Below are 22,199 nucleotides of genomic sequence, written 5' to 3'. Positions count from 1 at the left end.
CTGAGGCAGTACTCAGGCGTACTCTCTAGCATACTCCATACCCCTCTTAGTGATCGGCCTCTCGATGTCAATAGGGGTATCACGATCAATGCGTACTCAAGTGGCATCACACAGACGGAAGATGAGGTGGGGAAAGGCCAGCTTGGCAGAGGTGGATGCCTTCGCGGCAATGCTATACAGCTCATGAGGAATCACATGATGCACCCCCACCGAATTACCGAGCATAATGCAATGAATCATCACGACTCAGTCAATGGTAACCTTAGACCAGTTACTTGTAGGAATGATAGAGCACTGAATGAACTCCAACCACTCTCTACCAACCGGCCTCAAATTATGCCTCCCTAACTGGTATGGTTGCTGCTTAGCGTCACGCCTCCACTGTGCTCCGGGAAGGCATATATCATTGAGGATATGGTCCAATCTCTGATCACTGTTGATTTTGTGAGTGTAAGAGTGAGGGTCTTCTCTGGTCGGAGGTAACTAAAACATGTTCCTCACTCTCTCCAAACCAAACTCAAAGATCCTCCTGTGGACTAGGGTGCACCAGTTCTTTGGGTCGGGGTTCACGCTCTTGACATGCTTGTAAGTGACCCAAGCATTGGCGTAGAACTCATGGACCATCAAACGGCCCACTGCAGTCATGGGTTGCACAGCATCTCCCAACCCCTCCTCGAATCTGCTCCTATATCTCCAGGTACTCATCCGGCTGTAAGTCAAATCTCACTTCCGGGTTCACTTTCTTCTTGCTTGTGATCTTGTGAAAGTGATCCTCATGGGTCTTGGAGCTGAACTGGTTATTGTCAAAGGGACCGGTCATTGGGGCTTTATGAAATTCATTAGCCCAAACAAGCAACCCACACTACCTCTTGCTAACACTCTGCAAACAGATTTAATGGAGATGGAGAAAGAATCAGATACTACAAACTTTAAAAAAAGTTAAGAATAATCTTGCATTTAGATTATAGTTTGGACATCCAAAAAAAGATCTCCCTGAATTTATATATGTTTCTGACCATCTCAAAACGGGTCTACACCCATACCCACACCACTCTGAAAATCTCTCTTCTCTACTTCGAGTGGTTCTCTAACCTCCATTAGAGCGTTGGTTGCTGGAACTCCCAGCGGATTTACTGCTGCTACCCAGTATGAACTTCATAAAAAGGTATCTCAAAAGAGGAGTAAAAATCGAAGAAAAAGCTTAGGAGTTTCAAATGGAATTAGGAATTAGGGATTTAAATAGTTGCTAGGGACTAAATTGATGCAAAAGTTTCAAATGCCACGTAATATATCCGTTAGACGTCCAGTGTGGTATTTGTTGTACACGTCATCTCTCCGGTAATGACTCTGTGATGGAAACCACCACAGGGACTAACATGATTATAATTTGAAAAGTTTAGGGACTAAATTGAGGCAATTGAAACATTAAGAACTAAATTAAGGCTCGAGTGTAACTTCAGGGACCAAATTGAGTATTTTCTCAAAAAATTTTATTATTTTTTCTTCGGATAACGCCATAGCCCATAGGTCAACTACTCACCATGATCTGCATACTCAGATGTTCACGTGAATAATTTTCATTTAAATCTATGCTGTCAGTATAGGAAAATTTTCAAATGTACTGGTATACCAGTATTTCAGTAATTTTTAACCGTTGATCTTAATTATAAAAAATATATATAATTAGAATTAACGATTAAAAATTACTGAAACACCGGTGTACCGATATCATTAAAAATTTTCCTTTAAATTAATATCTCAACGCTATACAATTACTAAATACCGGTATGCCAATCAAGTACAATGGCATAGCAAAAGTCAATGCGAGAGTACGTACTCCTCATCTAGCGCCTCATGGGTTCGTCCATACTTTGCTAGGGTTTCACTGCGCCGCCTCCATGGTTACACCTTTCTTTGTCTTTTCTTCATCAAAGACTTTTTCATCTTCTTCTACTTTCTTCTCTTAATTTCTTTTTTGTTTCTAATTCACCCTCACTTGGTTCCCTAATTTTTGTTTCCTCTCCCAATTCATTCCTACGCTGGTATTTTAATTCACTCCGTTTTCTAATTCACTCATTCCATATATCTTATTTCTCTCCGAAACCATCCAATACCAATTCTGATTTTCTCTACCCCTTGAGCAACAAATCAGAGACTCAAAACCCCCATATAATTGACAGTGATATTGTATCTAATGCTATGATGGTGGAGGGTGTGAGCCTTCAAGTAGTACCCAAAGAAATATGAAACTTCTCTCGTGGAATTGTCGGAGTTTGGGGAGACCCCTGATAATCTATAATCTTAAAGGGATTTGCAAATTCTACTCCCTTGAAGTTGGTTTTATTTGTGAAACAAAAAATTAATCTCGACAAGTTAAAGGAAAACTAAGATCTTGTGGTTTAAAGGAATCGTTTATTGTGGATTCGGATAGATTATCTGGGGGTTTGGCAATGGCATGGAGGGATGGTTGCACTATTCAGATTTTACAGCATGGTAGATTCTTCATTGCAGCATCCGTTCTGACAGCTGGTTCTAATGATCCCTATGGTGTTCTAGGTGTTTATCTCAGTTCAAATGATCAACATAGAATGGCTCAATTTGCTAAATTAACTTCAGTCACCCAACAGTTCGATGGTAAGGTTGTGTTAATGGGTGATTTCAATGCCATTTCTAATCAATTAGAGAAATCAGGTGGGAGTGTTAAATCTCCTTCTTCTATTGAAACTTTTAACAATTTTATTGATGATAATTCCCTTATTGATATTGGTATGGTCAGAAGACCATTCACTTGGTTGAATAGGCGGAGTGGTGATGAGTTGATATAGGAAAGACTGGATCGATTCCTGGTAGGAGTTGATTGGCAGCAACTCTATCCCAATGTATCAGTTCTTAAACTGTCAGAATCAAGATCGGATCACTCCCCTCTTCTCTTAGACTCTAATATAAGAACTGAGAGATCTAAACAACGATTCAAATTCCAAGAAAGATGATGTTCCAATGATGAAATAAGGCAGATTATTAGAGAAGTTTAGCACAAATAGATTGATGGTTCAGCCATGTATATCCTAACTCAAAAAATAAAGCGTTGTCGGTATCAGATTGTCAGATGGCAGCAAGAACACAGATCTAATTTGAAGGTGGAGATTGATTTACTACAGTCTGAATTAGATGAACTTTGTTTAGCAGGAACTCATGGAGGTGACATCATTTCAGAAATAGAGGACAAACTTGAAAAAACATTGCAAAATGAGAAATCTTAATGGAAAGATAAGTTTAGAGTCAAATGGCTCAAATCCGGTGATCAGAATACAACTTTCTTCCATCAGAAATTTAGAAATCGAACCCGAAGGAATATAATTTGACAACTAACTGGCAGTGATGGTGAAGTGGCTACTTCAAATGCTGGTATTGCTTCTGTGGCTGAATCTTATTTCAAGGACATCTTCTCCTCCACTTGTCATGAGAACCCTGAACCTCTATTTACTGAATTTGAACCTAAGGTTACAGCTCACATGAACCGTAGGCTTCAAAGACCAGGGACTATGGAAGAAGTGAAACGTGTAACATTTAGCATTCATCCTCAAAGTGCTCCAAGAGATGATGGTATGACAGCAAATTTTTTTCAAAGCTTATGAAACATACTTAGTGGTGATGTGTTTCGAGCAGTTAAGAGCTTCTTTTCAGGGGGCAGAATTTTGAAGGGTTTTAACCACACTCAGATCTGTCTTATTCCCAAGATTTCTGATGCTAAAGATATGACTCAGGTAAGACCAATAAGCCTATCCTCAATCTTTTACAAGATTATCTCTAAAGTACTTGTACATAGACTTCAGGGTATGATGAATAGACTAATTAGCCCTACGCAGAGTGCTTTTATAAAAGGCAGATTAATCTCTGATAATATCCTAATTGCTCATGAGTGTATGCATTACTTGAAGAACAAAAAAAGGGGACTCAAAAATGAAATGGCGCTAAAATTATATATGAGTAAAGCATATGATAGGGTAGAATGACACTTTCTTTGGTTTATATTGGAGAAGTTTGTTTTAACTCCCGGTGGATCATGTGGATTCGAGAATTAGTGACAACTGTTTCTTATCCTGTCATTGTGGAAGGACAACCTATGGTTTCTTCAAACCAAATAGAGGTATTCAACAAGGAGATCTTCTATCTCCCTATCTTTTTCTTTTTTATGCATAAGGTCTCTCCTTCTTGTTACACAAAGCAGAACAAAATAGACTAATTCAGGGTCTTCAGATATATAAGCGATGTCCCAAGATCAACCACCTCCTCTTTGCTGACGATTCCATCTTATTCTGTAAGGATAATCCTTAAGCATGTTCAAACATCTTACATTTATTGAATTCTTATGAAAGCATCAGTGGCCAGATGGTAAATCTTAATAAATCTGCTATATTCTTTAGCCACAACACTCCCTCCACTACTCGTATACTACTGGCTAACTCTATGAATATTAATCATATTGGGCTCAGGATAGATACCTTGGTTTGCCTTCTACAGTCTCTAAATTGAAAAAGGCTTCTTTTAGTATGATCAAAGAGAAGGTTCAGAAAAGAATCTAAGGGTGAAAGCACAATCTTTTATCGTCAGGTGGTAGACAGGTATTGCTTAAGACAGTGGGAGAAGCTATTCTTATTTATACATTGTCTTGCTTCAAGTTGCCTGATAGTTTAATTTAAAAAATTCACTCTCTACTTTCTCAGTTCTGGTGGGGACAAAAATGTTCTAAAAGGCGGATGGCTTGTATTAGCTGGGACACTATGACTCGCCCACAAAGAGAAGGAAGACTCGGATTTAAAGTTCTCAGAATCCAAAATCTGGCGCTTTTAGGCAAACAATTTTGATGACTCGTAACACAGCCTACTTCCCTACTATCCAAAATCCTAAGAGGTAAATACTTTAGCAATAGTAATGCTATAACGGAAGAAATTGGAGTCTTACCTTCTTGGGGATGGAGGAGCATACTGGAAGGCCGAAAGATTGTTGAAAAAGGTCTTAACTGGACTGTGGGTACTGGAGAGAATATCCGAACCTTTGAAGATCCTTGGCTGCCTCCTCCGTATCCTTTAATGATTTCTGACATGCCAAACAGACAGGCTATTTCTGAGTTGGTTCCAAGAGTTAAAGATCTAATTACTAAAGATAGGAATTGGAATCAGAATCTCATTCAAGAATTATTTTCCCATGACGTTGCAGACAGGATTTTGTCAGTTAAAATTCAGCAGAATAGGGACAAATTGTAATGGGATTTGAATAAATCCAAACAATATGATACAGCTTCAGGTTACAGAATTGACTATTTATTTTACCATCCGTCTCTAGAGCTTTGCCCTAATTATATGCAGCAGAAAAAGCCGTGAACTTGCCTCACAAAATTAAGCTATTTATCTGGAAAGCTCTCCATGGCCGGCGTCCGGTGCTTGCTCAGATTCATCACCGTATCCCATCTATATCGCCAATATACCCCTGCTGTCATGAAGCAACAGAAACAGTCACTCATTGTTTGATTGATTGCTCTAGAATTAAAGAAGTATGGTCTCAGAGTTATCTTCGTGACTGTCTTTCCCCTCAGAGTACCAACAACTTTTGGACATGGTGGACTGCATCAACAGAGATGCTTAACCCGTTGAAGAATGCTGACCGTAATCCTCAATTACTTGCCATTATTTGCTGGAACTACTAGAAAGCTCGCAACCAGCTAATTTTGAAGGTTCTACTTCAATGCCGTCTGTCATTCTAGCAAGCTCTGTCAAGTTGCTCCGTAAAATCCAAAGAACTCCCAGTTTAGATCGTCATCTCTATGAGGCAAACTCTTAGTTTCATTCAATTTGATTTATCATTATTTCTTCTTTAAGATTTTTTTTTCGTTTTTCGACTATGTACCGTTGGATGAATACCTTCAATATATTATTTTGGAAAATCCCCACCTTTTATCATGTTGTCCTGCTTTTAGACATATTTATATTTCGTTTTTTAATAATTAATGAAATATAACCTACTATCTTTAAAAAAAAAATCACGTACAATGGCATACCTAAAAACCTTCCCTATGTTTGTTTATATAGTGTGATGACCTAAAGTAAAGTCCAACCTAAAGCTAAAAGCTAAAATCTTATTCTATCTTCGTGAATAAATTAAAGAACGTAGGTTACTCGGCCGAAACGAAAATATTTATAAGGTTAACTACCAAAAATGTTTTTCAATTATTTAAACTCCCACAAAAATACATTTAAATTTTACTACCAGCAAAAATATCTTTAAATAATTTTAAAATATGATAAAAATATCCGACAGTAAATATATATTTTTAAAAAATGCTTTAGAAATTAAATTTTGATGCGATTTTTTGCAAGCATAATTAGAAAAATGAGATATTATTATTCTTAAAATTTGGTGATTTTTACTAAGTGTATATTTTTTGTGATTTTTTAAAAGTATTATTGGTTGTTAATAAAAAATTACAAAAAAATATATATACTTAACGAAAAACGAAAAAATCACCAAATTTTAAGGATAATAATGAGATAAGCCTCAATGTAGTCCCTGGAGTTGCACTCGAGTCTCAAAGTAGTCCCTGAACTTAAAAGTTCCTCAGAGTCATCCCCGAACTTGCACTCCGGGACTCAAAGTTGTCCTTCCGGCAATTTTTGGACACGTGGCGCAATTGGAAAGCTTAGCTGGCAGTGTTGGTGACACGTGGGACTTACAACGGCTAGCTGATGTGGCAGAGTAAACTCTTCCGACTCAATTTGGTCCCTCAGGTGAAGTTAAAACCCTAATCCCCAAATTTGAAGGCCATATTGTTCACTCTGCTCTCTTCTCTTCGGTGCTGTGTTCTTCTCTTCTCCCTCTCTGAAGCCCGTCAGTTATGGCTAGCACAAGTAATGCAGCTGGGAGCTCGAACAACCCACGATCATTTGGAAGCATCATGAGGAGAATGAACAAAAACAGAGAAGCTCGTTTGCCATAATGGTGTGCCTGCGGGTCGAGACCAGTGCTGCGGTGGTCAGGGACGGATTCTAATCCAGGGAGACCGTTTCTGGATTGCCCAAACTACAATGTAAGTATTATTGTTGTTGATTGCTGTATTTATTGATATAAATTTTGCTGATTAAATTTTCTTTGATGTGCAGACAGTGGGTAAAATATGGTGTGTATTGTTTTTGTGGGTTGATAAAGTTTTGGAAGATGCCATGCCATGTGATGATAGAACAAGACATTCAGTTGATGATGAAGAATGGAAGATGAAGATGGCTTAGAAATTTAGTAAATTAGAAGCTGAAATTAGGGTTCTAAAAATGGGGGGAATTTTGATGTTTGTGTTCATGCTGCTGATTGTAATTATTGTTCTTGTATTAAAGCTGGATAGACAGCAGGGTCAACTGTATCTAGCAAAAAACAAATGACATGCATGTTATATGCATTCCTTGTTCATGTACTTGTTCCTATCCTTTCGTTTGAAAGAAATGAAAATTAAAGTGTTTGATTATATGCATACTTCTGTTCCTGGACTTCTTTTCAATGAAATAGAAATGGACAGCACTTGAACTACTCTTAAGTTTGTAACAGAGGATAATATATAAACAAAAGGCTGAGAAAACTCAATTGAATAAAATCATAATTCATAATTCATATTGGTAATGTTTGATTCAAAAAAGGCATTATAGAGCCAAAACACCAAGTATATCAAAGTTGTTAACATATTGACCTGATAAAATTCAAATACTAAAATCCCCAACACTGGGACAATGTTTTAGGCATTGTAAACAACATCAGTAAAATAGATACAAAAAATAGCCTGCTTTCCCTAAACATAATCATCCTAATCTTCATTTTTGTGTCTGGGTGACTTGAATCCAGGGTTGGGCACAAACTTCATGAAATTTGCAAGCCTTGTAGCAGTTCCCTGTGTTGCACCTTGCATAGGGTTAGGTGAGGAATTTCTTGATGTATGACTACTTCCTGGTGGGGTAGCAGCAGGTGGGGTGGTTACTAGTGGATTGCTACTTCCTGAAGCTGGTTTTTCACAACGCTTGGCTAACTTTCTTTTTAGAGGGAGCTTTAGCGGCCTAACAGGTGAGGGTAGAACCTATCAGCCAAAAAATGTAACATAATTAGTAAACTAGGTAAGGATGTGAGTATGATAAATTTAAAATCATATAAGCTCGTGAACCTGTTGAGAGTCATCAGTTGCTTCCAAGGGTGGTTGATTTTGGTCAAGATTGATTTCGGTTGGGGCTTCTGGGACAGGAGCAGCAGAGTTGGCCTGACCTTCACCACCATTAGCAGCAGTGGGTTGTGCAGCGGTAGCCTCTGCAGCAGCAACTTCTGCAGCTACAGTAGCCTCTTCGGCAGCAGCTCTCTTTGGACAGTTCCTTCTGGTGTGTTCTGCTTCGCCACAACAACGACATCGACCTTTTTTATATATTCTTTTCATCTTTGTCTTCAACTTTTTACTTCCACTTGGCTCCCCATCTGCATCTTTTCTTCTTTTTTCTTAAGTGGTCCAGGCTTGTTTTTAAATTTTGGTGCTTGTGGTCTGTTATATGGTGACTTTTTTCATAGTGCTTGACCTGGAATTGGATTGATATGGAAGGCATATGTGTTATTATATGTTTCCATGGTCAACCACTGATGACAATAGTCCTCTAGTCTCTTACCAGCCATTGCCAGTGCAGCACACGCATGCACACATGGCATCCCTAAACAGCATTCACACAACAACGAAGACAACAATAGTAAGCCTACAACAAAGGTTGATAATGATAATAAGACTAAGACAATGAATTTAAAAAACATTACCACTCAATTGCCAGAAACCACATGTGCAGAGCCTCTTTCCCAAGTCCACAACCATATTGGTTGGCCAGCCATGTACTTCGAACTTCTCATAATCTGTGTCACCAGACCACATCGGGACCCAATTTTTTTATTCCTTCCGTATCTTTTCTAACCTGCTGCGCTGTATAGGAGGTAGAACTCCAGTGTTCGAATTCAGCTTCACCTTGTTCCTAGCTATCGACCTCATTGCATACATTCTGACTTCTTCCAAGAGTGTGATAATAGGCTTAGCTCTAGCATCTTTGATCCTGGAGTTGAAGACTTCACAGGCATTGTTGCAGATGTTGTCTATTTTAGGTGCATTACTGAAGAATTCCCGGCTCCAAGAGTCTCTAGGCCACTTGTTCAAATACTCCCAGACTTCCTTATTAACCTTTCAATCTTTTTGATGATATCAAGGAAGCCATTTTGGCTAGTACACCTTGCACAATCCCAAAGTAGCCCTCTAAGTTGGAGATCCTTCCATTGCTTGTTGAAGTTCTTCCACAGATGCCAAACACAGAATCTGTGATGGACATCTGGAAAAACCTCCTTAACTGCATTTATAAGGCCTTGTTTCAGATACCAAAGAAGGGGTCAGATAGTTGTTATCGGGCAGTGATGAGCGGATAATTTATACGCTTTTTGGCATTGTTTTTAGTATGTTTTTAGTAGGATCTAGTTACTTTTAGGGATGTTTTCATAAGTTTTTATGTTAAATTCACATTTCTGGACTTTACTATGAGTTTGTGTGTTTTTCTGTGATTTCAGGTATTTTCTGGCTGAAATTGAGGGACTTGAGCAGAAATCAGATTCAGAGGTTGAAAAAGGACTGCTGATGCTGTTGGATTCTGACCTCCCTGCACTCAAAGTGGATTTTCTGGAGCTACAAAACTCGAAATGGCGCACTTCCAATTGCGTTGGAAAGTAGACATCCAGGGCTTTCCAGAAATATATAATAGTTCATACTTTGGCTAAGAATAGACGACGTAAACTGGTGTTCAACGCCAGCCTTCTGCCCAAATCTGGCGTCCAGCGCCAGAAAAGGATCCAAAACCAGAGTTGAACGCCCAAACTGGCATAGAAACTGGCGTTCAACTCCACAAATGGCCTCTGCACGTGAAACATTCAGGCTCAGCCCAAACACACACCAAGTGGGCCCAGGAAGTGGATTTATGCATCAATTACTTACTCATGTAAACCCTAGTAGCTAATTTATTATAAATAGGACCTCTTACTATTGTATTAGGTATCTTTGGTCTCAGTTTTAATCCATTGTTCATCTTAGGAGACTATTGATCTCGTTTAGGGGGCTGGCCATCTCGGCCATGCCTGGACCTTCACTTATGTATTTTCAACGGTAGAGTTTCTACACTCCATAGATTAAGGTTGTTTTGTGTATTTTCTTGTTTTTCATATGCATTCTTGAATTCTTAGTGCGTAAGCATTAAAGAATTCTAAGTTTGGTGTCTTGCATGTTTTCTTTGCATTAAAAGTTTTTCAAAAAATTGTGTCTATGATGTTCATCTTGGCATTCAAAGTGTTCTTGGTGTTCATCTTGACATTCATAGCATTCTTGCATGCATCACATGTTTTGATCTAAAAATTTCATGCATTGCATCATTTTAGTGTTTTTCTCTTGCATCATAAAAATTTCAAAAATAAAAAATATATATATATCTTTCCCTTTTTCTCTCATCAAATTCGAAAATTTGAGTTGACTTTTTCAAAAATTTTTAAAAATCAAGTTGTTTCTTATGAGTCAAATCAAATTTTCAATTTGAAAATCTTATCTTTTTCAAAATCTTTTTTTCAAAAATCAAATCTTTTTCAAATTTCTTAGTTATTTTCAAAAATTTCAAAAATCTTTTTCTTATTTTTATATCAAATTTTCGAAAATAACATAAACAATTAATGTTTTGATTCAAAAAATTTGAAGTTTGTTACTTGCTTGTTAAGAAAGATTCAAACTTTAAGTTCTAGAATCATATCTTGTGATTTCTTATGAATCAAGTCATTAATTGTGATTTTAAAAATCAAATCTTTTTCAAAACTAATTTCAATCATATCTTTTCAAAAATATCTTCTTATCTTATCTTTTTCAAAAATATCTTTTCAAAATATCTTTTCTAACTTCCTAACTTCTTATCTTTTCAAAGTTTGTTTCAACTAACTAACTAACTTTTTATTTGTTTCTTAACTTTTTCAAAACCACCTAACTAATTCTCCCTTTCTAATTTTCGAAAATATCTCCCCCTTTTTCAAAAATTTCTTTTTAATTAACTAATTATTTTTATTTTTATTTTCGATTTCAAAAAAAAAATTTCGAAAAAAAAAATTTACTAAATATTTTTCAAAAACTATTTTCAAAAATCACTAACTCCTTTTCAAAAATACAGCAGCCCAGTGTATAATCATCGTGTTGAAACACACCCAATAGGTAACTAATAAGTAACAATCAGTGACTTGTTATAACTAAGAACTATTAAGTCACAACCAGTGTATAAACATCATTTTAAGTCACAATAGATTAATTCAGCATATATAATCAGCAGCCCAGTGTATAAACATCATTTTAAGTGACAACCTATAAATATTGCATACCTTCTGCATATATGAGATAAGACAGAGCTTGTTCTTCTTATAATCCCCCAGGTCTTGATGAAGTAATTCCAAGAACCATCTCCAGTTTTCAGTGTTCTTAACAGGGACAATTACATAGGCAATAACATATATATGGTTGTTTGCATCTTGGCCAATTACAGACAATATCTGACCACCATGCCGGGTCTTCAGAAAAGCCCCATCCAAGCCTATGAAGGCTCTGCAACCAGCCAGAAATCTTTTTTTACATCCCTCCAAGCAGACATACATCTTCTCAAAAATTGGATCATCATCAGGGTTGGGCTGAGGTATAACCCCAACTGTGACAGTGGATCCTGGATTGCTCTTCAGCAGTGTCAGCCCATAATCTCTCACCATGCCATATTGGGCAGCTGCATCACCGTACACAACATATCTAGCATCTCCTAAGGCCCTGGTGAGTGAAGACTTATTTAGTTCTAGATCACATTTAGTCTTAAAATATTGTGCAGCATCAGAGTGTCTCAGATTCGGATATTTTCTTAGCTTCTTCACCAATTTGCAGGCTAGCCACTTCCTATTAGCTAGTCTGTTTTTGGTCTCTCTTGCACAGGTGTGGTCATCCATGAATGTCTTTGAAGAACGGAAGATTGACGGTTTAGAATTCAGAATAAATTCTCGTTGCAAGTATAGTTTCTAAACCAAGCAATCAACCTTTTTTACAAAAGTTTTGGTTGTCACAAGTAACAAACCCCTTTGAAATTGATAACCGAAGTATTTAACCTCGGGTCATCTTCTCAAGAAATTGCAGGGAGGTGTTCTTATTATTGGTTATGAGTCTTGTAAATTGGGGGTTTTGAAAGTAAGGAACAGGTAATTTAAATGACAAGTAAAATAAATTAACAATAATAAAATCTCTTGGCAAGGTATAAGAACTAGAAGTCCTATCCTAGTTATCCTTATCAATTGTGATGAGAATTGGATTTTTCTCCCACTTTGTTAACCTCTAACTATGAAGGTAAGTTAAGTGGATGAATTAACTTTGATTCCTCAAGTCCTAGTCTTTCCTTGGGAAAGGCTAGAGTTATTGGAACTCGAATTAATTCTTGAAGAATTTCAATTTTCAATCAACAATGAGTTTGATAACTCAAGTGTCTCCAATGACTCAACCAAAGCTAAAAGGGAAAATTCTAAATTAAATTAAAAGCATTCATAAATCTGAAACACATCAAATTACGTCTAAACATAAATTCAACTCTAACATGGAAAGGTTCATAAGTCAATTGGGCAACATAAATCAAATACAAATAAAAGTATTAGAGTAAATAAAAGCAGAAAATAAATATTGAAGGTACATAGAACCTGGAATGAAGAGATCATAGCTTAAACATAATAAAAATCCTAAATCCTAATCCTAAGAGAGAGGAGAGAACCTCTCTCTCTAAAAACTATATCTAAATCCTAAAATTGTATATTATGAGCTGATAATTATGAATGAATGGATTCCCCCACTTTATAGCCTCTAATCTATGTTTTCTGGGCCACAAATTGGGTCAAAAATAGCCCAGAAATCGCTGGAGAAGAAATAACGCTAATTTTTGTCACTACAACGCGTCCACGTGGAGTGCGCATTCGCGTCACCTAGCTTCAGAGAAACTATGGCATATTATATATCAAATCGAAGCCCCGGACGTTAGCTTTCCAACGCAACTAGAACCACGTCGTTTGGACCTCTGTAGCTCAAGTTATGACTGTTTGAGTGCCAGGAGGTCAGGCTGGACAGCTTTGCAGTTCCTTCAACTTCTTGTATTCCTTCCACTTTTGCATGCTTCCTTTCCATCCTCCAAGCCATTCCTGCCCTGTAAATCCTAAAATCACTTAACACACATATCAAGGCATCGAACGGTGATAAGAGGGAATTAATTTTTAGTAATTTAAAGGCTTGGGAAGCAAGTTTTCAATTATAGAACAAAATTAGGAAGGAAAATATAAAACCATGCAATTTATATGAATAAGTGAGTAAAGAGTTGATAAATATCACTCAATTGAGCACAAGATAAACCATAAAATAGTGGTTTATCAACCTCCCCACACTTAAACATTAGCATGTCCTCATGCTAAGTTCAAGAGAAGCTATTAAAGTGAAGAGGAATGGTAGAATGTATGAAATGCAACCTATTTATGTGAATGCAACTACATGCAAAATGTTTCTACCTACTTGGTTAAAAGTAAATAAATCTCCAAGAATAAATATGAACTAGATTTCACTAATTCAAATCACAAAATAAAGTACAAGTAAACTTGCAGAAGAAAATAGCTCATGAAAGCCGGGAACAAGGAATCGAGCATCGAACCCTCACTGGAAGTGTATGCACTCTAATCGCTCAGGTGTTTAAGGTTCGATTCTCTCAATCCTCTACTAACCTTGCTTTCTAAGGCTTGCTCTTCATCTAACAATCAACATAAATTTAATGCACAGATATACATATCAAGAGGTCTTTTAAGAGTTGTAATGGGGTTAGGGTCAAGGTATGATTGTATTTGGCCAAGTGGACTAAAATCTGAATCCTTAATTAACTTAAATTTTCCACCTAACTTTAGACAATCTATGTAATCATAATACCACATCTAACTATCCATTAACCATATTTTCCACATATTCATACATTCTAATTTCAAGTACAGTACATATGCATTGCTTTCACCACTTACTTTGGGGCATTTTGTCCCCTTTTTGCTTAATTGCTCTTTTTTTTTTCTTTTTCTCACTTCTTTTTTTATATATTTTTTCTTTTCTTTTATTTTTCTCAATGCATATGATTAAATTATTGGATGCATGAATCATGTCCTAAACATTTTTTTTTCACATTTTCAGAAAATTCTAACATACTCAATTCTCAAACCAAATGTTTCCAAATTCAATTTCTCCACACTTAAATCATAAGCACTCTCACTAGTCTAAGCTAACTAAGGATTCAAATTAAGGGCATTATTGTCTTTCTCTTAGAGTTAATAATGTGCTAAAGTAAAGAACAAAGGGGTATAATAGGCTCACATTGGTTTGCAAAGAATAATGAAAGGGTAAGGCAGCCTTTGTTGCTTTGTCTAGTTCAAAGGAATCCTCAGACAGCCATGACAGTGATGATAGTGCAGAGGATGAAGCATATAAGCCTGGTGGTGATGAAGTATCCAGTGAAGAAGACTTGCCTCTGGATAGGTCAGAAGCAAAGACTAATGTGAAATTGAGAAGTAGGCCAGAGAAGAAACTTACAAAAGGAAAGAAGTCTGTTATGGTTGAAGATGATGGTCCTGTTTGTGCAGACTCAGATTCTGAGGATGATGAAATCATTTTTGGACCGATTCCTAAGTTTGGATCATCAGTTGCTCCTTATCATGATGTGCAGGATGATGCTTATAATGATTCTGATGGTGGAGACTCATGGCACTCAGAAGAAATGAAGACTCCTCCGAACTCTGAGGATGAGTTGGAGGAAGTTGATTCAGATGACGTATTCCCTGCATTTAGAGAAGGATGGAGGTTTGGAGAGCTTAGGCTAGAGGTTGGAATAACTTTTACTACAAAAATAGAGTTCAAAGAGGATGTGCGTGAATATTGCATACAAGAGGGTAGAAGGATTTGGTTTAAGAAGAACGATAACGTGAGGATGAGAGCTGTGTGTAAGGATGCGAGCTGTGGCTGGCTTGTGTATACCTCTGACAATACTGAGAACAACTGTTGGCAGATCAAGACTGATAAACCACTATTTTATGGTTTATCGTGATCAATTGAGTGATGTTTATCAACTCTTTACTCACTTATTCATATAAATTGCATGGTTTTATATTTTCCTTCCTAATTTTGTTCTATAATTGAAAACTTGCTTCCCAAGCCTTTAAATTACTAAAAATTAATTCTCTCTTATTACCGTTCGATACCTTGATATGTGTGTTAAGTGATTTTAGGATTTACAGGACAGGAATGACTTGGAGGATGGAAAGGAAGCATGCAAAAGTGGAAGGAATACAAGAAGTTGAAGGAACTGCAAAGCTGTCCAGCCTGACCTCCTGGCACTCAAACAGTCATAACTTGAGCTACAAAGGTCCAAACGATGCAATTTTAGTTGCGTTGGAAAGCTAACGTCTGGAGCTTCGATTTGATATATAATATGCCATAGTTTCCTTGATTCTAGGCGACGCAAACGCGCGCTCTACGCAGACGCATCGCAGTAACGAAAATCAGCGTGGCAGATTTCTTCTCCAGCGATTTCTGGGCTGTTTTTGACCCAATTTGCGGCCCAAAAAACACAGATTAGAGGATATAAAGTGGGAGAATCTATTCATTCATAATTATCAGCTCATAATACACAATTTTAGGATTTAGATGTAGTTTTTAGAGAGAGAGGTTCTCTCCTCTCTCTTAGGATTAGGATTTAGGATTTTTATTATGTTTAAGCTATGACCTCTTCATTCCAGGTTCTATGTACCTTCAATATTTATTTTCTACTTTTATTTACTCTAATACTTTTATTTGTATTTGATTTATGTTGCCCAATTGACTTATGAACCTTTCCATGTTAGAGTTGAATTTATGTTTAGACGTAATTTGATGTGTTTCAGATTTATGAATGCTTTTAATTTAATTTAGAATTTTCCCTTTTGGCTTTGGTTGAGTCATTGGAGACACTTGAGTTATCAAACTCATTGTTGATTGAAAATTGGAATTCTTCAAGAATTAATTCGAGTTCCAATAACTCTAGCCTTTCCCAAGGAAAGACTAGGACTTGAGGAATCAAAGTTAATTCATCCACTTAACTTACCTTCATAGTTAGAGGTTAACAAAATGGGAGAAAAATCCAATTCTCATCACAATTGATAAGGATAACTAGGATAGAACTTCCAGTTCTTATACCTTGCCAAAAGATTTTATTATTTTTAATTTATTTTACTTGTCATTTAAATTACTTGTTCCTTACTTTCAAAACCCCCAATTTACAAGACTCATAACCAATATAAGAACACCTCCCTGCAATTTCTTGAGAAGACGACCCGAGGTTAAATACATCGGTTATCAATTTCAAAGGGGTTTGTTACTTGTGACATTCAAAACTTTTGTAAGAAAGGTTGATTGCTTGGTTTAGAAACTATACTTGCAACGAGAAGTTATTCTGAATTCTAAACCGTCAATCTTCCATTCTTCAAAATGGCGCCATTGCCGGGGAATTGCAAACGTGTGCCTTATTATTGGTTATTGTAAATATTTACTTTTTGCTTGTTTATTTATTTTTTATTTTTGTTTTTTTATTTTTGCTTTTTCATTAATTGAGAGGTTATTGGTTTTTTATTTAGTTGTTAAAATTTTTTTCAAAAATTTGTTCTTGGTGTTCATCTTGACCTTCAAGTTGTTCTTAGCTGTTTTCTTCGTTTTGATCTAAAAATTTTAAGTTTGGTGTCATTTTATTGTTTTTCTCTTTCCTCATTAAATTCAAAAATATCTTTTCTCTTTATTTTAATTGGATTTTCGAATTTTCCTTTAAAAAAAAATTCAGATTTTTATTTTAAAACTTTTTTTTATCTTATCTTATCTTAGTTTTAATTTTCAAAATTCAAATATTTTTCAAAAATCATATCTTTTTCAAAATCTTATCTTATCTTATTTCAAAAATCAAATTTCAATTTTCAATATTTAAATTCTAAAATTCAAAATTCAAATTTAAAATTTAAAATTTAAAATTTTAAAAATCAAACCTTTTCAAAATTTGAATCTTTTTCAAAGCTTTAACTTATATTGTTGAATTTTGAAAATTTCAAAATTTAAATTTCAATAACCTTTTGATTTAAATTTGTTTTTATTTTCGTTTTTAATTTTTATTTACTATTATGAGTTCTCACCCCTCTCGCTTTGAGTTTGGTTCCAATGTTGTTGCAAGGAATGGAAATTATAACAGGAACATGTATCAAGGTCAAAACAATCAGAGATGGAAGGAGCCACGAGGATCTGATCAACCCTTCCGGCAACAACACCTTCCACAGTACCACAGACAAAGACCATTCCATGATGCATACCAAGACAATAGTTATGGTGGACCCTTCCGTGACAACCAACATCCACCAAATTACTATAATTAAGAGCCATTCCAAGGGGCATACCAAGATGATAGATATGATGGACCCCATCATATGCCTATGAACCTCCTCAACACAACTTTGAACCACCACACTCACAAGCCAACTACCACCATTCACCTCCATATGACCCTAACCCATATCCACCATACCAACCACTTTATGAGCCAAATGAACTATACATAGAACCACTCCCATTCCAACTGAATTACTCTCATGAACCACCACCTCCATATACACCATGTCCATATCCATCGACCCAAGAATCACAGGAGCGTCTCAAGGAAACAGTGAATAAATTTCATGAAACCCTTCACCAATTGAATCAAGCGATCAATCGATTATCTTCCCGACGTTCAGACACTCAAGGAATCCCCATGGCTTCATGTGGAGAATATACTGAAGAACGCAGCATGAAGGAGAAGCTAGAAACTCCAATGAACAGTGAGCAGCATGACTTTGTATTGAAACAATTGGAGGAAGCCGTGATCGTCGAAGAAGAAGAATTGGTTGAAGACTTAGGAGATACTGAACCTCCATGGGAACCTGAAGTCATAGAACCTCCCTCCAAGAAGCTTGAAATTGATGTTGAGGAGGGTGTACAACCTCCAAGGCATATCATGGTTGAAGACTTTGAAGGGAATGATCAAGAGATGGATTCAATCATTGATGAATTCTTATCTACATTTGAATCCTCTCCCATTGGACTTGACATGGAGATTAAAGAAGAAGAAGCACAACCTCCCATGCCCTTGGAAAGTAGTGAAGAGGATATTGAATTGGAAGAAAGCTACCAAGAGGAAGAAGTTGAAATTGAAGAAGCTTACAAGGAGGTGGAAGCTGTTAGAGAAGAGCACAAGGGAGTGGAGCTTGCAAGTTCATTAGAAACACCTCTCCCAAAGCCATTCCCGTCCAACACAACATTCAAGTGGGTAAAATTCTCATCCTTGACCTTTACTTTCCCATTTGAATATGGGCTACTAGAGACGGATGGTCAGCTTAGAGCTCTTTGTGGCATTAAGAGTAAGAGAAAGATGGTCAGTGGTAAGAATTGTCCCGTAAGGTTCATTATGGTTGGAAGCTTTAAGTTTAAATGCAAAGGTTGGTGTATAGCTCAATTGAATGGGTCTGAGAAGTTGTTTGGACGCTTCAGTGAGAATTCTAAGGCTGAACCATCTGGATGGAATCATAATCAACTTGAAGACGGGTGTAGAAACAAGATTTGGGATCCAGGAATATATGAGGATCAACTTTGGGAGCTCAAAGCTTGTGAAGAACCCCATCAAAGCTTGAGGAATTTACTTAGTATTGATAGAGCTTATTGGAAGTCCAAGCATTGGTGGAAGTTTCAGAATGAGTTCAAGCACAAGCCACCATGACAAGGAGCTCACCAAATGTCCAACTTAAGGACTTTAACTAAAAGTGCTAGGTGGGAGACAACCCACCATGGTATGATCGTCTCTTTTTCAGTTTTAATTCTAGTCTGTTTTGTTTGATTTTGAGTTTTATTTTATTTTATTGAACCTGGAATTATTCATAACATCTGCATCAGCATCTGCATACTGCATTCTGCATTTTGCATTAAAAAAAATTTGCACGTGACACGACAGCATCGCCGACGCGTCCGCGTCACCAGTGCGTTTTGAAGAAAAGAGAATCAAAGAGAGAGTCACGCGAAAGCGTGGCTGGAGGCGTGCCTTTGGCACAAATTGATCCACGCGACCGCGTCGCTGACGCGTCCGCGTCATGTGGGAAAAATGCCTCCCACGCGTCCGCGTCACCCACGCGAACGCGTGGCCCTGAAAATCGACGTAAAAAGGGTGTTTGACAGCAAGTTAGGCTGGAACGGGGCTGGAACGGTGCTGGAAGCACAAGCCTTACCACGCGTCCGCATCGTTTTCCAAAAATGGCCATCCACGCGATCGCATCCACCACGCGACCGCGTCACCCAAAAATTTGGCAAAAAGAGTTTCGAACAGAGAGTTGCGCGAACGCGAGGCTGCACTCGCGCCAATCGCACAAATCAGGCCACGCGATCGCGTGACCCACGCGTCCGCGTCACCTGACCTTCTCGCGCACCACGCGACCGCGTCACTCACGCGTCCGCGTCGCCTGCGCCGCACAACTCATCCAAATCAGCGCCAATTATCTTCTCTTTTCTTTTCTTTTCTAATCCTAAATTCTTCTTTCTTTTCTTCTTTCTTTCTTACTTTATTTCTTTCACTTCTCATTCCTTTTCACCTTCATTCTATTTTACTTAATTTATCTGCATATTTCATTCATTGCATTTTAATTTAGTACATATTTTTCTTTTCTTTTCTAAATTCATTATTTTTCCTTTGGTGCTGATTTTCTTATTTAACTGTTGCATCTTCTCTTGAATTATTTTAGGTGCTTAGTGACTTGTTTTATTCTGGTTAGGTAATATTATTTATATCAATGCCAATCTTTTATACCTGTATTACTTTTACATTGACATGAATTTATATTATCTCTCCTTACCCACACTCTCTTCCCTTTTTTTTTGCAAATTTTTGCACTCTTGTTTTGCCATGTACTTCTACTGTTTTCTCATTTGCATGTTGTAGCTACCATGTAATTGAGACCCTCATTATCTGGCATTAACCCAACCATATTTTATTTTATCTTTATTTCTGGGTTACTGTTCTTCTTTTTCTCTTCTTTCAGGCTGGCCACCGAAGACGGAAAAAGGGAGAAACTTCTATAAGGGGAGACAAACAGGTCCATCTGCACAATCCTTGAAGAAAAGCATCAGTTGGAACAACCCGTCCACCTGCACATCTCAGCATGCACCGAGGACCGTGCAATCTTTAAGTGTGGGGAGGTCGATACCGATCTCCATGGGTTAGTTACTCTTCTATCTCAATACCAATGGTTTATTTTCCTTGTTAGTTGTTGCATTTGCATGTTTGATTGCATGATTATTTGATTTTGTGCATATTTTTCCACTTGGTTAAAGTAATATTTTCTCTTTCAAGAAACTTTTTTAAAGTATTTCACTAATTTGAATAAAATTTAATGTTAAACTTGTTTGAAGAAATATTATACTGGAACATGGTTTAGAGCTCGAACATACAAAAACCAATGAGATTGTTGAGCCTATTTGATTGGTTACATTTTATCAACCAAAATTCTATTTTAGTGTGTATTTTTCTCTCTAAAATTGTGATCTTTGTCTTGCTTAATTCTATATTTCCATTATTTGATGTATGCATACACTTACATGATTGAGGCCTTTGTTTCACTGAGCTTACATACCCTTAGCCTTCTTGGTTTCTTTTCCTTTGGACCAAGGTTTCGGAATTACAGTGGGTTGGGACATTTTTTATGGGATTTTGGACTTGCTTTTACTGGGTTGGGCCATTGTTTTTGGTGGTGGATTGGGTTTAGGTCCAAGACTTGCAGTGGGTTGGGGGAAAATTTTTTCTGGTATGTTTCGGTTACTAGCAGAAAATGAAGTTGGTGGCTCCTTTGGTTTTGTGGATTCAGTAGCATTCTTTGGTTCAGAAGTTGGAGTGCATGGTGTTGTGCTGGGAATTGGTTCAGTTGTGACATTGGTGGTGGGTTTTGGGGTGGGAAAAATAGTTGGTATCAGCATCAGCTCCTTGCCAGAAACCACTGGTTCTGCTTCCTCAATATACACAGGTTCGGATACTCCATGTTCGTAGTACACATGAATAACCCCCTTGTTCTGCTGAGCCAGGTAACATATCTCCATCAGCTCCTTATCATCTGCTATTGCTCTTAAACCAGTTTGCAGAGGCCGATTAGGCACCAGCCACCAAGTTTGGCTAACCTTGTCATACCCAATTTTCTTGTGATAGTCTCGGACGAAGAATACATCCAGTGTGTCTGTATCAATGTCCGGCAACTCATAAATCCCTCCACCATTGTAAGACATACTTCCATCAGCCTCTGTGATAAACGACCCTCCATGGTGAAATATAATGGTAATTAACGGATCACCCATCTGCCAATTTAAAAAAAATTCATTCATCACACCCATTGTTTGAAATCAGACATCACTATTAATAATAGATTTGAAATGTGAAAGTATAGAATAATCAATTATTTTCCACTAATAAGAAATGAATAAACATTATTTTTCTCATTTCGGTAATGAATGAGAAAATTCTTCTCATTTCTCCATGATTCACCATCGCTAAGTAAAGTAATTAGTGCACATGAAAAAACAACGTAAATGAGAATGCCTTTCCAATTCAAAATGGATTGAGCTAATTCTATCATCATGGTAGCATACAGGGAAAAAGTAGCAAATATGAAAGCAGCGAAAAAATTCATGGTACTCTTCACCCAATGGAAAAAAGTACCAATTTCAGAATTAATAAATTCCACTATGAATAATTGAATATTGAACTATCAAAACTCAGAAGCATAACTAATATATACAAATGGATCTGCTCATGCTTTTACAATAAAAGACATATTACAAGATGTGTATTAGAAAGTAAAAAGAATAATGAAATCCTCAAACGTACACAAGCCTTCCGACAAATACTTCTAACCTCTATCTATATACCCTACTGTTATTCAATGGACAACCACCAATATGATTCGCAATGTTCTCATGTCTCTACAATCAAGTGATGAAACCCATTCAGCATATTGCT

Source organism: Arachis ipaensis, chromosome B10 (genome assembly GCF_000816755.2).
Source record: "Arachis ipaensis cultivar K30076 chromosome B10, Araip1.1, whole genome shotgun sequence".
Classification (NCBI taxonomy): Eukaryota; Viridiplantae; Streptophyta; class Magnoliopsida; order Fabales; family Fabaceae; genus Arachis; species Arachis ipaensis.
This window is presented reverse-complemented; position numbering follows the sequence as displayed.